Source organism: Corythoichthys intestinalis, chromosome 16, assembly GCF_030265065.1.
Source record: "Corythoichthys intestinalis isolate RoL2023-P3 chromosome 16, ASM3026506v1, whole genome shotgun sequence".
Classification (NCBI taxonomy): domain Eukaryota; kingdom Metazoa; phylum Chordata; class Actinopteri; order Syngnathiformes; family Syngnathidae; genus Corythoichthys; species Corythoichthys intestinalis.
The window spans coordinates 51323338-51341339 of NC_080410.1; the positions used below are offsets into that span (position 1 = coordinate 51323338).

The window sequence follows — 18002 nt, forward strand, 5'->3', positions numbered from 1 at the left end:
AAGGGCTAATACACTGTTGTTTACCAAAGTATAGTCATAACTGCCCATATACTTCATATTTATAGGACTGGCTTTTTTATTCCTTCCATCGTTTTATATGTGTTTTTTGGATTCCGTGTGGTGTAATGCAATTTGAATTACCTTGTGTTGAATTGTTTTCAAATAAACAATGTGGGAAGTATCTTGTTACATTTACTTGAGTTACTTCGAGAAAAATTTACTTTTAAGAGTGGTTTTACCTCGCCATACGTTTTACTTAGGTAGATTTATGACAAAGAAATACTTTTGCTTTCGCTACTTTTTTCCCTGACTTTTTTTTTTTTGCTAGCATATTTGACTCACCCGCCCGGTTCCACCAATCAGACGTCGCAACAATAATCACATGACACCATCGTACCAATCAGACGTAACAATACAGTGACATGACCGCACACAATGTTCTAACATTTCACCGTCTTTAAAGCGCCGTAAAACAGAAAGAATTTCAGATGGAGTGCTTCGGTCAAAAATAATCAAAAGTGCTGCGTCCAAACTCTCTCCTAGTTTTTATTTGGCACCGATAGGCCACGGTAAACCAGAGATACGATCGTTATAGTTTCATGGCAGAAAATATGTGTATCCACTAGAGGGCAGTCATGCTTCAGGGACGAGTGATTTCATTTCTATTTTTTCAGTCAGAATTCGATAATTCTATTATATTTTTGGTTTAGGTAGGTAATCTGATAGGTTATAGTATAACAACAGTTCAAATAGATGACGTGCTGAGGAAAAATATGTGCTATTGTTTTAAAAATAAATCAGACATTCTAAGGAGTTACTCAGTACTTGAGTAGTTTTTTTCCATGGAGTACTTTTTGTTTTTTTTTACCAGAGTACATTTTTTGGATGACTACTTCCACTTGTACTTGGGTAATATTATTTGGAAGTAATGCTACTTTTAATTTGGCTACCCATGGGTACTCATGCTGTTTGGACGAATCATGCTTTATTTCTGTAGATTTTTTTTATCCGGCCGAATTTTTCTTGTGTTTCTTTGGCTCAATTTGGTTATGTAATAGATTATACAGTGGTATGTAAAAGTATCTGAACCTTTTGGAATTTCTCACATTTCTGCATAAAATCACCATCAAATGTGATCTGATCTTTGTCAAAATCACACAGATGAAAAAACTGCTGTCTGCTTTAACTAAAACCATCCAAACGCCTCTAGGTTTTCATATTTTAATGAGGATAGTATGCAAACAATGACAGAAGGGGGAAGAATAAGTAAGTGAACCATCACATTTAATATTTTATAGCCCCCCCTTTGGCAGCAATAACTTCAACCAGACACTTCCTATGGTTGCAGATCAGTCCGGCACATCGATCAGGACTAATCTTGGCCAATTCTTCTCTACAAAACTGCTGTAGTTCAGTCAGATGTCTGGCATGAATCGCTGTCTTCAGGTCATGCCACAGCATCTCAATGGGGTTCAAGTCTGTACTTGTACTCGGCCACTCCAGAACCTGTATTTAGTTCTTCTGAAACCATGCTGAAGTTGATTTACTTCTGTGTTTTGGAACATTGTGTTGTTGCAGCTCTTTTTGTTGTTCCATCCTCTTTTTAGCTTCAACCGTCTGACAGACGGCCTCGGGTTTTCCTGCAAAACATCCTGATAAACGTTTGAATTCATTCTTCCATTAATGACTGCAAGTTGTCCAGGCCCTGAGGCAACAAACAGCCCCAAATCATGATGCTCCCGCCACCATGCTTCACAATAGGGATGAAGTATTCATGTTGGTGAGCTGTTCCATTTTTCCTCGGCACATGACGTTGTGTGTTCCTCTCAAACAATTGAACTTGGGTTTCATCACTCCACAAAATATTTTACCAAAACTTCGGTGGAGTGTCCAAGTAGCTTTTTGCAAACATTAAACGAGCAAAAATGTTTTTTTTTTAGACAGCAGTGGCTTCCTCCGTGGAGACCTCCCATGAACACCATTTTTGGCCATAGTTTTATATATAGTAGATTTGTGCACAGAGATATTGGACTGTGCCAGTGATTTCTGTAAGTCTTTAGAAGACACTCTAAGGTTCTTTTATACCTCTCTGAGTATTCTGGGCTGAACTTATCTTTGGTGGACAGTCACTCCTTGGGAGAGAAGCAACAGTGCCAAACTCTCTCCATTTGTGGACAACTTCTTTGACTGTCAACATCCAGACTTTTAAAAATGGTTTTGTATCCTTTCCCAGCTTTATACAAATTAACAATCCTTCAGACAGCTCGTTTGACCGAGCCATGATGCACATCCGACAACGCTTCTCATCAAGACAATTTTTACCAGGTGTGTGTTTTATAGTGGGCAGGGCAGTTTTAAACCACTCATTAATGATTGGGCACACACACCTGACTGAAATTGTTTGGTAAGATTTGGTTTCAACTGCTCTTTAAGGCTCTTTAGGCAGAGTGTTCACTTACTAAACCCCCCCCCCCCCTCCGGTCATTGCTTGCATGCTATCCTCATTAAAATATGAAAACCTATAAATGCTTGGGTGGTTTTAGTTCAAGCAGACACTGTTTTTACATTTGTGTGATTTTGACAAAGCTCAGATCACATTTGATGGTGATTTTATGCAGAAAAGTGAGAAATTCCAAAAGGTTGAGATACTTTTTCATACCACTGTAAATGGGGAGGTTTTCATCAATTTTTGTAGAACAGTAAAGTCATATTTTTCAATTCATCAAATTTTTTTTAGCAAAAACTGTATGCAACATTTGTGTGGCTGGATTCCCAGAAATTTTTCATGTTGTAAATATGTTAATCGGCTATAAAATGTAGAAATAGATATATTTTGAAATCTGTAACAACCAATCAATAACAATTCAATAATCAATAACAGTTCACATAGATAATTTTGTGCTGAGAAAATAATACCATTGTTATTAAAAAATAAAATAAAAATCAAACATCATAAGCAGTTAACCACAATGTTACTTATTGAGTTTTTTTCCCCGCAAAATACTTTTTGACTTGTACTTGAGTATTTTTTGTCCCGGCCCCCTGGCGGGGTTGTTCTTTCTGACGGGCACATTGTAGCTCTTTCATACTGTACATACAAAATCACATGCTTTTATTTTGACATTGGCACCGTAAAACTGTAGATTTGAGTTCGTTTGAGTACTTGCTCGCAATCATTAGCCCCCTCTCAGTCCAAATGGATTGGACGTCTAGCACCGTCAATGGCAGTCAATAAGTTCCCTGATTTGGGCCAAAATAAAGTAGTCCGGCCATAGGCGGAGTTTGACTTTTGGAGCGGGGGAACGGACCCTGAAACGCAGTGTCAGCAATAAAATTAATTTACAAGAATATTTATAATGATAAGTTGACAATGAGCGTTTTTTGTTTCCTGTCATTCTTGAGGGGAATTTTAAATTACACTGCTACTTTTCGCCAAGATCGTCATCCATTAAATATGGTACGCCCGCCAGTGTCGTGCTAATGTAGTTACCCCCAGTCAAAAATTGTATCCCATGGGCGGAGCCATATGGAGGTAGATTTGTGTCTTTATAATTCAATCCAAAAAAAAGTTGCTTCAACCCATAAAAAAGTCGCTTCAATAAAAAAAATGTGTGTGAATGCAAAAATAAATTTGAAACTCAAAAACACTCAGAAAAATGCATGTGAAAGCTATTTTCTTTGATTGATTCAAGCTTTTTTTTTTTTTTTTTATTGAAGCAACTTTTTTGATTGAAGTCATGTTGATTTGTGTTTGGGCCACATTTTGGCTAGGACATTTGTGTCTTTATTATTCAATCAAAGATTAAGTTGCTTCAAAAAAAATTTTTTTTTCAAAAAGAAAAATCACTTCAATCAAAAAAAGAAAAATTGCATTCATGGAAAATGTTTTTGAAAGTGAAAAATATTTGAGATTGAAAAAATAGCATTTGAACACTTCAGTTTTTATCGAAAAAGTTTTCTTTGATTGAAGCAATCCTTTTTGTGTTTGGGCCACATTATGGGGGGCATTTGTTTCTAAATCATTTAATCCCAAAAAATGTTGCTTCAATAAGAAAAAATACATATTTTCAATCAAAGAAAAAAATCATTTGAAAAATAAAATTGCCCTCCTCTATTTTTTTTTTAAATTAAAAATTATATGCAAAGCAAATGACTGTCTAAGTTGCTAGTCACATGAACTGTTCGAAAAATAATTTTGACCGATTATAAAAATATTTTTTTTGTTCATTTCATTCATTTTTGATACAGTTTTATTGCTTTACAACTTTTATATATATATATAGGAAAGGCAGTTACATGCAATTACACTTTTCGGCTACCGGGGGGGCCTTGCCCCTTCTGGCCCCCACTTAAAATCCGCTTATGACGTCTAGCACCGTCAATGTCAGTCAATAAGTTCACTGATTTGAGCCAAAATAAACTAGTCCGGCCTACAACCAAAATGAGTTTGACACTCCTGTCTTTACCGGCTTCATAGTCATATCCAAGTCTTGTCCTTGGAAAATATCTGATTTTGACATGATCTTGTCACGGACTGGGCCTTGACACGCATACCAAAGCTGCGGTAATCAGCTGTGTTTTTCCCTTAAAGAGGCCTCAGAGGATCAAACTTGAACTTATCTTGGCTATTTGTTGCTGCTTTAAGAAGACAAAAGTAGCTGGGAATTCTCTTTGAATTTACAACCTTGAGAGCAATAAAAAAAAAGTTCATGTGGCGCTTCCCAGCAACTGAGCGAGCGAAAATCCCTCAGGCAAACGGGCGCCCGCGTCACGTTGCCACCCCCAACCCCCCCCTTGACCCCGTTTTCATGTGTCAGACATAACGCATGCATTGAAAAAACATGAAGAAACTTACATTCTTTGTGTCAGTTTAAGGACTTTCCATGCAATCCTTTTTGACTTTTCCAAGTACACGGTGCCGCTCCCGAAGCGCTTGTGTTAGATGAGTTGGCCTCTTCTTCCTCCTCCCTCCAGAAACTTCCTCACCCGCCCTCCCCTCTTTTCCTTCCCTCCCTTCTTTTGCTCCCTCGTTCCCCCCTTTACCTCCCCGAAACAGCTGCGGGACTCTCTTGTTCTTTGTATCCAGCTTGTGTACTCTCACTTTCTTCAACTTAATTTAAGCACAATCTGTAGTTATGCTGTGTGTCTCATTTTATTGCAATGCAAAAGGAGCTCCAATTCACTGAAAATTCTTTTCTTTTCTTTTCCCCTGCTCAGCATTCCCCTGCAAGCACAGCTGGAAGACACATCCGGCATATGTGTTTATACGTGAGACCCCCTCCTGAACAAGTAATGGCGCTTTTTGACAGTTAAGAAATTTACAACAGACTTTTACAGGACCAAAAGGATTCATGATGGCTTTAACCGTTTCGGGGACAGCGCTCACTACAGTGGGCATCGATTCAAAAGTTAGCATTAACTTATTCGCTGCCAGCCCAGGTCACAAAGTATCCTATTTTCCACACTATAAGGCGCACCTTCAATGAATGGCCCCTTTTAAAAAATTGTTTTCACATACTATAAAGGGTGCACCACATTATTAAGGGGCAGTAGCAGTAGCAGTAGTAGTAGTAGTAGTAGTAGTGGCTGGGGTTGCGTTATGCATCCACTAGATTGGGGGTCAGCAACATGCGGCTCTAGAGCTGCATGCGGCTCTTTCGCGCTGCCCGAGTGACTCCCTGGAGCTTTTAAAAAATGTTTGAATATGAAAAAAGATGGGGGAGGGAAATCTATTTTTAGTTTTAATATGGTTTCTGTAGGAGGAAACACATGACACAAACATTATTGTAATTCATTAATATTGTAATTAAGTTAACCCTTGAGAGTCGAAGGACGCGCCTCAGCGCACGTCGTCTTTGAAGCGCCCTCACGTTTTAAATACGCCACCCACATGCCGTTGGTTGGTCTCCTTTTAAAGTGCGGAAGTTGCGGTTTACTCTCGTTATTATTTGAAGTCAATCGACCAACTAAAACGTGAGATATTGTCATTTAAGTTTTATAGTTTTATTGTCCTCTCAAAAAACATTAAAACGCTGCATGGGTCATTTGTTTATGTCCATATTTCAATCATTTCTAGTCCTTTTTCAAAACGGAAGCTCCATGAAAAAAACACAAATCAAACGAACCCTTTCGAAGTCACAGTGGAAGCACAAAATGTGTTTTTTTTTTTAATAAATATAACTGCGGTGCGAGGTTCAACCGAACGAGAGGAAGGAGTGTTCTGAAGCAGCGAGGTGGCGAGCGACGGCCAGTTGGATACTGCTGGATCGAGCAGCGACTTTGTGTGACTTTGACAATGAACGGAAAACTAAATTTAGCGCAAGCAATTGTGCTTCTGATCAACTTGAGGAAGAGGATGGTCCAAATTCGTCATCATCGTCTTCTTCGGAAGAGTCCTTGAGTGAAGAGAGTGACGGATTTGAACACGTGGGTGACGCCATCGACGAGCAGAGGTAAGCCAACTCATTTTTTTTTTTTAATGCTGGAAAAAGTTTCTTTTGAAAGTTTCTTTTGATATTGCAAGACAAAGTTAATTTTGATGCAATATAAGTGTGTGTTTGTGTATACAATAATAAAATGTGCATATCAGATCAAAGTCGTACGTGCACTGTGTGTATCCCAGGCAGGAATTTATAATTTGTGGTGTTCTTCTTTCTATATGAAGATTAGGGATGTAGCACATATTCAGCTATGGTATTCTTTCTATTGTCATACATATAGATTTCCATTATTATTTATTGCTGTATATATTTTTATTTTATAATTTATTATTTTCATAAATACTGACTTTTTCTTCATGTACATTTATAGTGACAATGAAAGTAAAGTGAAATGAAAATGGAAGGGTGGAAAGAGGACCGACACCCCATGGAAGTGTGGGCTGTCTGATGTAGCCCTGTGTCTAATTCCAGGACGAACCTGCTTGTGTGTACATAGTTTTCATCAGGTGATGGGCCGCAATACCTAAACTCATAAAGAGATGGCCTCTAAACACTTTTTGTGTTAGATGGTATATATTTTTTCACTGTTCTTCACTGTTTGGTCTGCTGTATATAACCTGTTTTGACTAGAGCATGTATAAAGGCAAAAAACGCCTATGGCTATAGACCCTACCCACCGACGTCACAAAATCACATGCTCGCTGTATGGTTCCGCCCACTTGTCCGTCATTTTGTGTCTGTATTATCAATGGTCTCAATTGATCGAGCAATTTATAATGCATTTCATGGAAGACCCGGTGCTTTCGGATGCCGTAAACTCACTTGATGCGTTGCATAAAAGGCGTTATGTGGAAAAGCTTCAGTTTATCCATTCGCCAGATCCATATTTGATGCCTAAATCGATGTTTTTCGACCCGCTGTCTCCGCCGTATTTGCCTGACATCTGCTAGCTACCCTGAACTGTACAACTATCTTGTCCACACAAAATCAGCCTATTCTCACGAAAGTTTGAAAAACTTTAAGAGCTTGGAGGCTTATAAATACTTCGTTGCTGGTTGGGTGAAACAGGTCCTCGTCCACGAAAATTCGGCAGGAATCTATCTTGTGCTTGGAAAGGTGAGTTACGAAATTTTCAATTCAAAATCTTTTGTTATTGCTAACATCCACTGTCAAGTCTAATGTATTTCATGTCGTTTGTCAATGGAGTTAGGGCTTTTAATGTTTATATGGTTTAGCGATAGCACTCTCACTACATACATACGTGTATGTTGTCGGCGATTAGCCTAGCAATGATCTTAATTGTGGTTGTCAGCCCAAAACCCTGTTTATGTTGAATTGTCAAATATAAGACTATTTATTCTAATTTTTTTTGGTTGAATGTTCATCCTAACATGTTGAATAAATATTACAAAGTTTCAAAACGGTTCATTACGCATGTTTGGTTGTCAATTGGACATCAATATTAAAAATTTTGACAAAACAATTTTGGAATTTTTGGTCTTTTTGGGCCCAAAATGATGATTTATAATTGGTCAGTGAAGGAAACAACAGTTTGGACATGAAGTTCAAGGTGTCACAAAAAAAGGGACCAAACCAGACCATCGTAAACAATTCTTTCTTTGAAATATAAAGGCAACTTCAAAGGCATGCAAAATCAGACAAAATAGGCCCAGACCTTAAAGGGTTAAACTTGAGGCGGCATCATACAACAGAGTAGTCACATCGTGTGTCATTCTCTATTGGATTCACTGCAGAGGAAACAAACATTTACCGTATTTTCCGCACTGTAAGGCGCACCTTCAATGAATAGCCTATTTTAAAATCGTTTTTCATGTACAGGGTGCACTGCATTATAAGGTGCCGTAGTAGTAGTAGTAGTGGTTGGTGTTGTGTTATTCATCCACAAGATGGAACTGAGCTAAACGGAATATCATGCCATGATTAACCAATATTGATCCATATATAAGGCGCATGGCAGTATAAGGCGCACCTTCAATGAATAGCCTATTTCAAAACAGTTTTCATGTATAGGCTGCACTGCATTATAAGGCGCAGTAGTAGTAGTAGTAGTAGTAATAGTAGTAGTGGTAGTAATAAATAGTAGTAGTAGTGGTTGGCATTGCGTTAAGCATCTACAAGATGGAGCTGAGCTAAACGGAATGTCATGCCATGATTAACTAATTTTGATGCATATATAAGGTACATCGCATCACTAGGCACACCTTCAATGAATGACCTATTTTAAAACCGTTTTCATGTTTAAGGCGCACTGCATTATAAGGCGCAGTAGTAGTAGTACTAGTAGTAGTCATGGTGGCATTGTGTTATGCATCCACAAAATGGAACTCGGCGAAACGGAATGTCATGCCCTGATGAACTAATATTGATCCATATAGAAGTCACATTGGAGTATAAGGCGCACCTTCAACGAATAGCCTATTTTAAAACAGTTTTCATGTATAGGGCGCATTGCATTATAAGGCGCAGTAGTAGTAGTAGTAATAGTGGTTGGCATTGCGTTATGCATCCACAAGCTGGAGCTGACCTAAATGTAATGTCATGCCACCATTAACTAATATTGATCCATATATAAGGCACATCGGAGTATAAGGCGCACCTTCAATGATTCATTGGGGGGATTCCAGGGGGGTGGCCAGGGGTGGCCATGGCCACCCCTATAAATTTGTTGGCCCGCTTATCATCATTAGTAACATCAAATATTATACAATACACTAAAGTATATCAGTAGCCGTGTCCTTAAGTCTTTTCTGATAGTTTTCCCCTGACCTTTTTATTGCAATAATATAATGAAAACCTGAAATTATGGCTTTTAGTTTTGGTGTGCCACCCCAAGATTTCAAGTGGCCCCATCTGGCCATCCCTATGAACAATTTCTGTCAATGAATGGCCTATTTTGAAACCGTTTTCAATTTTAGGGTGCACTGCATTATAAGGCGCAGTAGTAGTAGTGGTTGCCGTTGCGCTATGCATCCACAAGATGGAACTCAGCGAAACGGAATGTCATGCCATGATGAACTAATATTGATCCATATATATATATAAGGCGCACCTTCAATGAATAGCCTATTTTAAAACAGTTGTTATGTATAGGGCGCATTGCATTATAAGGCGCAGTAGTAGTAGTAGTAGTAGTAGTAATAGTGGTTGGCATTGCCATATGCATCCAAAAGGTGGAGCTGAGCTAAATGTAATGTCATTCCATGATTAACTAATATTGATCCATATATAAGGCACATCTGAGTATAAGGCGCACCTTCAATGAATGGCCTATTTTTAAAACCGTTTTCATGTTTAAGGCGCACTGCATTATAAGGCGCTTTTATTGTGTAAATTTGGAAATGTTTTGTGGTAGTTCGTAAGAGAGGGAACTTCATTTTGAAAAGACAATCAACAGCAATCCATTTTAACCGACTTTTTTCCTGTAATATTACGCTTTCATCTCATAATGACATGACTTTTTTTACTCGTAATATTACTTTTTCATTCATTCGTTCATTCGTTCGTTCGTTCGTTCGTTCGTTCGTTCGTTCGTTCGTTCGTTCGTTCGTTCGTTCGTTCGTTCGTTCGTTCGTTCGTTCGTTCGTTCGTTCGTTCGTTCGTTCGTTCGTTCGTTCGTTCGTTCGTTCGTTCGTTCGTTCGTTCGTTCGTTCGTTCATTCATTCATTCATTTTCCATGTTTTTTTTCTCACTATATTACAACTTTTTTGTTGTAATACGACGACTTGTTTTTTCGTAGTATTACAGTGTATGGCTTTATTGTTTTAATATTACATCATATTAAAAATAAACTAGTTATAGCTGCTCTCTTTACACCCACCCACCCAAAAATTTTTTTAAAAAATCTAGAAATGACACCTATCCAAAGTTTAAGACTGTTTTGTTTTTCGGGTCACCCCGTATTACAATGTATGACTATCTCGTAATCTTTAATATGACTTGTCGTAGTCCTATTTGTTTTTCTTTCTTTGTTCATTTCTAATCTGCCAACTGAGCATAATTTCGCCGTGTTTTATTTCCAGGAAGTACAACAATGACTAAAAATTCCTGAAACTTCCATCTCTTAAGCGTGCACGTTGCGTTACCTCATGTTATGTTGCCGTCTCTCGTGCGGCCTGAGCGAGTTACAACTTGCCTGGCGGTAGGCCGCTTTGTTTTGCAGCTGTCGCGGCAGTCAGCAGACGCCAATCCGGCCGTTAGTCATCCCTCCAAAAACCAGACGGGACGTCCTGCAGTTAAAACAGTAGCAGCCTTTGAAAATGGGCTGATGTCCCTGTTCAATGGGAGCTACCATTACCTTAAGTTGTGCGCATTGTGGTAGTTAGTAAAAGAGGGAAATTGAAAACAGCTATTGACGTCAATCCGTTTCAACTACGAAGGCCTCCTGGTTCAAATGGATTGGACGTCTGTTATGGAGGACTAAAATTAATCATTTTAATAATTTATTAATAATAATAATAAAAGTGAAAATCAAAACAAATGGCGGAAAACACTGACAAGACTGAAAAAGCAGTTTCTGCTCTTGCACTCCTCTTTAAAAGAAACTGCTCTATTTTAAGCCAAAAGAACTGTTGTGTTTGACAGAGCAATATGTCTATATGCTGCCATAGCAAATTCATGGCGCATGAAGCCCCCGAACCATTTTTAATTAGTCCATTTTACCCTGGAAAACCTGTTTACAGACGTCACGCAACCGCTTTTGTTTCAATCCAACCATAAAACGAAGGTAATTAATCATAAGTATTATTCAAAATGTCTGTCAATTTTAGTTTGGAATCATTAATTGATGTCTAATATTTCGTTTTTTGTTGTTGATGGTGTTTTTTTTTTTTTTTTAAACTTTAAAAAATTATTCGCTCGCATATTTTAAACTATTTTAAACAAATTACGTCACAATGAAAAAAATGTTGAGTTAGCTGGGATAGGCTCCAGCACCTCCGCGACCCTTGTGAGGAAAAGCGGCATGGAAAATGAATGAATGAAAAAAATGTTGTCTGTAAAAAATTCACGGATATCTACCTCATAACTATCGCTTAAATGTATTTTTTTTTGTTACTGTCGCATTTTCTCCAATATATTAGATGATGAATAATCGATCCAAACAAAGAAAAATTGGAAAAAAAAATTTTTTTTTAAAGGGTTAATATATGAAAAAGAAATTCTCGACCACTCCTTGATGTCTGCGATTTCTGTATGGCGACCCTTGTTATATGACCATGTTTCACCCGTAAAATCCCCCAAAAATCCAGCTGTGGCCATATAGACATATTGTTCTATCAAACACAACAGTTGTTTTGTCTTAAAATACAGCAGTTTCTTTTAAAGAGGAGTGCATGAGCAGAAACTGCTTAGTCTTGTCTGTGTTTTCCGCTATATATATACAGTGGTACCTCTACATACGAAGTTAATCCGTTCCAGGACCTTGTTTGTAAGTCGAAATGGTCGTATGTCGAGCAGGATTTTCCCATAGGAATACATTATAATTCCATTAATTCGTTCCACAGCCCAAAAACCTTCACTAAATCCTTAAAAAATACTGCTGGTACTATTACAAATGGCAATTACACATAGCAAAACAAATTATAAATCAAAATCGGAATAATAATAATAATAATAATAATTCCTGTATTAATGTAACGAATTGGGTTCTAATGTGGCGGACGTTTTTTGCTGACCCTGAACGCACCGCGGGGCTGACGTGCCAGAGACAGACCGGTGAGCTTGAGTTTCACTTTCACTTTGAATGTTTTCTTGAGAACACCGTCAATTGCGGCAGACAGAAGGTGTTTTTGTTTTGAATAAGTTGTGAAATAAATGATAAAAACGTGACGAAGTTGGCGATTTCTCTGGAGATGTTACCACAATAAGAACTGTCAGCTTAACTTATAAAGACTGGCGAACGATGGTCGGAGGAGGACCGTGGAGATGTATTGTTGAGTCATTTCACCCCACGCTCATATTTTTCTGTCATTTGCATCTTCATTTAGAAGGTAAGCGTCAACTTTTTCCTTGTTTCACCACCTGTACCAACCTTTTCTGAAACCAGTGTTGATTTGTCACACAAGAAAATCCGCCGTGCATTCGTCTGCGGTGCTGCCATTGTCGTCGTATTTCGAGCATGTCGTCGGATGTAGAAACAAATGGCGAGTCAAATTTTACGTCGGATGTCGAAAAGTTCGTGTGTCGAAGCGATCGTATGTAGAGGTACCACTGTATGTGTGTCCATAAATTTATTTATTTTTTAAAATTATACTTTGCGGGTGGGATGAAGTGAAAAAAATATTTTATATATCTCTTTCCAATGCTAAATCTGAATAAATACATTGAACACACACACTCCCAAAAAATTGTCGCCACTTCGTGGTTTTTTACTGATCACGGCGGGTTCTGGGCCCTGTAAACCGCGAAAAACAAGGGATCACAGTACAGTATTTTCTTAAGCAGTTGTTGTACGCCTTCCTTCCACGTGATGGCAGTGCAGCATGTTGACGTGAGCGGAAGTGAGCAACTGCATAAAAACGAGGCAGGCGAAGCACGTCGTTCATTTCGGCTAATTTCTTTTAGCTGAACGTGACGAGGTGAGGGTCCCTGACATCAAATTATAAATCTGAAAAAGAAATAAATGTGTCGATTTAATATCAAGTAACTGCGACTTTGCACGTACGTTTTTACCAGTTGCTTAAACGGCGTCTTATTTATTTTTTTGAATAATTAGGCAACATGAATTGTATAACAATGACGTTATTACGAGTGTTAATCACATTTCTATCGGTAGTAAACCCTCCCGTCATTTATTAATAGTCGCAGAAATATTAATAAGGCATGTTTATTCAACGGAATCTGGTTTTGGTGTGCCTCGTCGCACGTGGCTAGCATGCTAAGTTGCTAACCATAGTTAACTCGATTTTGCCAAGAAATCCAGCACATGCTGGTTCATCTACTAGCAAAACCAGTACCCAAACGCAACAAAATCATATTTTGGTAGTGGTTCTCAGCAGGCTAATCGGTAAAAATGCTCCTGTGATGACTTGCACTGGGCTCTGAGACCACATGGAGATTCTGTGCATCTTTGGCCCTGACAAGCCAAAGTTTCTGAGGAGACTAAAATGGACAATTTGCAACTAAGACATCAAAACGGATTCATTTTGGATTTCCTTGCAGATTTTCGATGGATTATCCTGGAATGGACCTACCCACCCGAGTTGGGAGACACTGCAGATGTGGTCGAAACACAGAGGTGAATAGAAATAGAATTTGTGATGTATTAATGACTTCTGTGATGGATTGCACTGGGCTCTGAACATTGCTGTTGATAAAAGTGCAGCTCTGCTCCTGACATGGCAGAGTCTGAGAAGATAAAATTGTGTTGTGTGTTTGTTTTTAGAAGAGGTTTATAGTATTTCTGAAGAATTTTTTTCCTTTTCAGGATAACGGGTGACTTGTTCAGGCCAAGAATGATCTGGAACATTCTCCTCTGTCGTCCCGTGACGCAGGTCTGACGGGACTCCTCGCAGAGCGCCCAGTTGTCCGGAAACTGCGCGGAGGACAAGATTGCAGATGCAAGCGGGCCAAGTGATTGGGCACCTTTGGGTGGCAATTGTTCCCCAATTTCATCCAATGGGGATGTTAGTCCTAATTTGTTGTTGAGTTGTGCTCAAAATTCTTTGAACCAGTCTCCCACAAAACAAATGTTTTTGAAAGTTTGAGATTTGTTGGATACGTTTAAAAAAATATTGTAAGTCCTTTTTGTTTAGTCCGACATGATGACTCCATTAAAGGTTAAACACCTTTTGAACACAACTGGAAAATGTTCAGTTTTGTTAAAATTCATAAATGAAATACTGGATTTTAATGCACCCGTTTGATGTTGACACTGTTCGTTTCATTAATGAAATCCCATCTAATTTCAAGTTAATAAAATGCAAATAACTGCAGTGTTTCTTGATCGCTTTCCTGCAAATTAACATTCACATGACTAGTAGTGTAGTCTTCAACACAATGAAACGTGAGGTACATTTTAAATTGTTTTGTGTAATGAAAAATACACATTTAAAAAAAGTTGCGCGACACGAGCACCAAAGATGTTGGCGGTTTTTGGTTAACAAGCTCAATTTAATACATGTCAGCCACACCCTTTTTCTAATAAATATACCTTGAAGATAACCTTTGCCAGGAGAAAATGTTGAAGCAGATAAACAGCAAACCTGCCTAAGACATTGTGCTACGTGAATGTAGTATCCTTAGTATGCTTGTTCAAAAATGGGCTCATTGTTCATATACAGTACCCCATTATCCTTTCATGCACATAGTGTATCACAAAAGTGAGTACACCCCTTGCATTTAGATCTTTTCATGAGACAACACTGACAAAATGACACTTTGACACAATGAAAAGTAGTCTGTGTGCAACTTGTATAATTTATTTCCCCCTCAAAATAACTCAAAATATAGGCATTAATATCTAAACACCTGTCAACAAAAGTGAGTACACCCCTTTGAAAAAAACGTACATCCTTAAATGTCCAAATTGAGTACTGCTTGTAATATTCCCTCCAAAACGTCATGTGACTTGTTACAGGAGTGCTGTCAGCATTGCTGCAGAGATTGAAGAGGTGGGGACGGGGGGGGTGTCATTCCCACCACCATGCTTGACTAGGCATGACACACTTTGTACAGTGGCGCCACCAGGGGGTGGCCCTGGCCACCCCTATAAATTGGTTGGCCACCCCACTGGCCACCCCACTTGCCAGTGTATCGTTAGATTGTTGTAGCATCAGTTATGCATTTCATCTCAAATGAATGCATTCATTTTGTTTTGTTAAATGTAGGGCTGTCAAATTTATCACGTTAACGAGCAGTAGTTTTTTTTTTTTTTTTTAAGTAATCACTTGAAAATATTTATCGAAATTAACGCATTCGCGGTACGACTCCTTCACTCATTGCCGCAAAAAGCCTAAAATGGCGCCGTTTTACTTATGTACAGAGATAAGAGGCAGAGCGGAGTAGATACAAGGATTCATTGGGGCCTTGCTTTTAATTGGCAAAAGCTTTGTCATCTCTCCCACAGCAACTACAAATATTGTGGGAAGCGACATGGGGAAGAATGACAGGAGTTGATCTTTTTCTTAACACCCAGTAGTGTACCCAACGCAGAGAAGATCTAGCATTTGCAGCCACCACACACAGTCATGATTGCACCACTTCCCATCATGCATTTGGGCAGAACAGTTAAGTCGCTACAGTATCATTTACTGTAAGCTCAACAAATACACTAGATGGCAATATTTAGTCACAATATACAAACACACTTAATTACAAGTCTTTCTATCCGTGGATCCCTTTCACAGAAAGAATGTTAATAATGTTAATGCCATCTTGTGGATTTATTGTTATAATAAACAAATACAGTACTTATGTACAGTATGTTGAATGTATATATCCGTCTTGTCTTATCTTTCCATTCCAACAATCATTTAGAGAAAAATATGGCATATTTTAGAGATGGTTTGAATTGCGATTAATAACAATTAATTAATTTTTAAGCTGTGATTAACTCGATTAAAAATTTTAATCGTTTGACAGCCCGAGTTAAATGCCTAATATATACATAACACAATAAAAAATTGTTGTGGAACTCAAAATGTTGACTGGACAGTTATGGACTATGCACATTAAATCATTAGTAACATCAAATATTACACAATACACCAAAGTATATCAGTAGCCGTGTCCTTAAGTCTGTATGATATTTTTGCCCTGACCTTTCTATTACAATAATATAATGAAAACCTGAAATTATGGATTTTAGTTTTGGCCACCCCAAGATTTTAAGTGGCCCCATCTGGCCACCACTATGAAAAATTTCTGGAGGCGCCACTGACTTTGTACTCCTCACCTGGTCGCCGCCACACATGCTTAAGACCATCGGAACCATAAAATTAACATTTGCTCCCAAAAACGTATAAATATGTTCTATTTTCAATTGCTTCAGTGTCCCAAAAACGTATTTATACATCTTTTGGTGGTTTTTTTCAAAATCGGCATCTAGAGGTTCCCATATATCCTAGAACGCACAAAGCTCAAAACCCATTTTAAAGCAATAAAACTGGCCACTGGAGGGCAGTAGCACATTTGGTAAGACCCCCCAACCCGATTCAACCAGTACAGCTTAGTTGTGACCGTGTTGCTAGCCCAGCAGAGCCCGCGCTGCAGGTTTGCCGCTCATATCCCCCGCACCCTTGAGTGTCCTGCATGAAAATGCGTACGGCCAAACCAGTTCCCCTCCAGGAACACAAGCTCCCCAGGACAACGAGGCAGTGGTCACCACAAAATAAAGACCAAAAAAAAAAATCCATCTTTACGAGACAGTCGGCAATGAGGGAAAAGTTTAACCCGCTGTCGCTGCCACCAAGTGTCATCTCTCAGTAGGTATGTGTGAATAAATTGTTACTTTGCTATCAAAAGCTCTATTTGTCTGGTTGTTCATGTTATTTTGTAAAAGGAAAACATTATACAGAGGTTTGGGATGTAACCAAAGCAAAAAATAGCTGTGTTAGTCAGTTATGTTTGAAATGTATGCGTTTACAAAAGCTCATTTTCTCCGTTTTTTTCATCAGAAATTGGAAAATTGCTCAGACTAACTTCTCATGCTGATTTCTAACGAATGGAAAAAGAACTTACTTACTTGAACTTACTTTTTTTTCTGCTGAAAGAAGAGAGTCTAATCTTTCTTTTGGTGGGTTCCATGTTTATATAGCAATTAGGCATGTGCCGGTATGATATTTTGACGGTACGATAACCGTGAGCAAAAATACCGAGGTTTCACGGTATCACGGTATTGCAATTATAGCTCCAAAATGTGTTATTTTGAGATGTATGGGTTAAAAAAAAAAAAAAAAACTTCTTTCCATTGAACAGGATTTTTTTTTAGAACATAGTTGCAAATTGGAATATGAATGTATTGTTAAAATATATAAATTATCAATAAAAAAAAAACCTAATTTTAAATAAAATTAAAATATAACGTAGACCAGGGGTCTCCAACCCAGTCCTCAAGGCCCACTGTGGGTCCTAGTTTTTGTTCCAGCCGATCCAGCAGAGACAGTTGAACCAATGAGGCTTCTGTTAAAACAAGCCACACCTGACTGCAGTCAACTGATTGCACTTGTAAAACACCAGATTGGGGAAAAAGTGTTGTCATCTTGTTTGGTAGGAATGAAATCCTGCACCCACAGTGGGCCTTTGTGGAATAGGTTGGGGACCCCTGACGTAGACTATACCCACAGCCACAGCTCAAGTTGCTCAAGATTAGAGCAAGTACAAAATAATTTCTATAAAAAAAGTAAAAACTCTTTTGAATAAAATTTTTAAAAATTTATACTGCATAATTTTTTTTTTTGAGGATTGAAAAGCTCAAGTGAAGTTTCGCCATTTTCAGCCACTGTGTCAACTCTAGTCTACATGATGTCATGCCTTTGTGTTAGAAAGAACAAAGAATTCAAAAGTTAATAAGTTAGTTAAAAATGTATAAGTTAGTTAAAATGT

The 18002-nt window shown here is 38.3% G+C and overlaps 1 protein-coding gene, 1 long non-coding RNA gene and 2 other non-coding genes across 7 annotated transcripts in view; 3 read left to right on the forward strand and 1 right to left on the reverse strand.

Annotated features, from left to right (window-relative positions):
• Window positions 1-4982, reverse strand: part of si:ch211-51c14.1 (protein kinase C and casein kinase substrate in neurons protein 3) — a 32720-nt gene extending 27738 nt beyond the window's left edge. Inside the window, exon 1 of one of the 3 annotated variants that reach the window (XM_057860592.1) lies at window positions 4856-4982. The gene's annotated coding sequence lies outside the window, so the exon portion shown is untranslated. The other 2 variants (XM_057860594.1, XM_057860593.1) reach the window with 2 other exon arrangements.
• Window positions 4983-12951: 7969 nt separating this feature from the next.
• LOC130904512 (uncharacterized) lies at window positions 12952-14927 on the forward strand. 2 transcript variants are annotated; one of them, XR_009060860.1, is made up of 3 exons: window positions 12952-13036; window positions 13620-13695; window positions 13885-14917. It is a non-coding gene; the product is annotated as an uncharacterized LOC130904512 (long non-coding RNA). The 2 variants fall into 2 exon arrangements; XR_009060861.1 differs by having other exon boundaries at window positions 12984-13118; window positions 13885-14927.
• Window positions 13471-13561, forward strand: LOC130904999 (small nucleolar RNA SNORD88). Its single transcript, XR_009061002.1, has one exon. It is a non-coding gene; the product is annotated as a small nucleolar RNA SNORD88 (small nucleolar RNA).
• LOC130905000 (small nucleolar RNA SNORD88) lies at window positions 13727-13816 on the forward strand. Its single transcript, XR_009061003.1, has one exon. It is a non-coding gene; the product is annotated as a small nucleolar RNA SNORD88 (small nucleolar RNA).
• Window positions 14928-18002: the final 3075 nt, after the last annotated feature.